Below are 1,136 nucleotides of genomic sequence, written 5' to 3'. Positions count from 1 at the left end.
AGTTTCCTTGAACCTCTAAAAACCCTGCCAGGGTACTACTGTCTTCTGTGGGCACATCTCACGGGGCCTGGCACGTAGCAGGTGCTCAGTGTGTCAGATGAATCCAATTCCAACATTAGAGTGAATACAAGGATCTACTTTAGATCAAATATTAAATCTAGATGGTAATTTCAGGCCACACTGTGTCTGTGCCTCATAGCAGGGCAGGTGGGGCAGAATAAAGTAACCAAGTCTCAAACTTGCTATTCTTCTCTTTATAAGAAGTTTACAACTACCAGCATCTGTAGCTCAGAAGCACAAAGTGCATACAAAGAAATTAGAAACTATCTTAACTGAAAGCACTAGTTTAAATAGTCTAGGGTTTTACTGAAATTGTTATTCCAAACCATGCAGAGGCAGCAAGAGTCACCCAAAACCACATTTTATTCTATGACCTTTATATTGCTTTTCTGTTAAAGATTGAAGCAATGTGAAAGGGATAAAAGTATTTTGTTAAAAGAACAAAATGGGTTAATCACAGCATATACACCTACTAAAAACTTCAGGTCTATGCCACACACTCCAAACACAAGTCTAAGTCCAGTAGTAGCTCATGTTCTGGGTGTTTGTAAAGCAAATGGAAATATTTGGAAGGATCAATATATTTCAGTAGAAGAGCCATAAATGCCTTGAAAGCAGAAAGTTGACACAATTTTAAATATAATTCATATATATATATTTTAAAATCAAACACAATTAAATAGAATATGGTTTTAAGTACATGAATACTTCGGCTTTAGAAGAATAACAGAGGTGGTACATAGTACCAAAAACTTATACACAGCCTTTTTGCTTCTTCTGTTGATGAAACTGTGCCTCTGTACAATCAAATATTGCAATGGCATAAATTCTCTATTCACTCAAGACTTTCTCAAGGACAGAGGTGATTAATAATTATATTTATATATATATTTCTTTTTTCTTTTTTTTGCAAAGTCTGAGCAAAAGCAGTAACTTTATTTCCCCTTGAACAGTCCTGCGACAAGGAAGCACTGGTGCTGCAGGTCAGTGGAGTGTGCTCGCCAGCCGGGCAGCCCTGATAGCTGTGCGTCCTGACACAGAAGCCGACTGAGGCTTCTTTCACTGTCCTGAAGACA

General features: G+C 37.7%; 1 protein-coding gene across 1 annotated transcript in view; it reads right to left on the bottom strand.

Annotated features, from left to right (window-relative positions):
- Positions 1 to 239: 239 nt before the first annotated feature.
- The window catches only part of LOC103609930 (A-kinase anchor protein 10, mitochondrial-like), an 86,160-nt gene continuing 85,263 nt past the window's right edge, over positions 240 to 1,136 (bottom strand). The window contains exon 14 of the mRNA XM_008594186.1: positions 240 to 1,127. The gene's annotated coding sequence lies outside the window, so the exon portion shown is untranslated. The remainder of the gene's footprint in view (positions 1,128 to 1,136) is intronic.

This window comes from Galeopterus variegatus, unplaced genomic scaffold (assembly GCF_000696425.1).
Source record: "Galeopterus variegatus unplaced genomic scaffold, G_variegatus-3.0.2 Scaffold10319, whole genome shotgun sequence".
Taxonomy (NCBI): Eukaryota; Metazoa; Chordata; class Mammalia; order Dermoptera; family Cynocephalidae; genus Galeopterus; species Galeopterus variegatus.
Note: the sequence above shows the minus strand (reverse complement) of the source record. Positions and strands in the feature narration are given on the sequence as shown.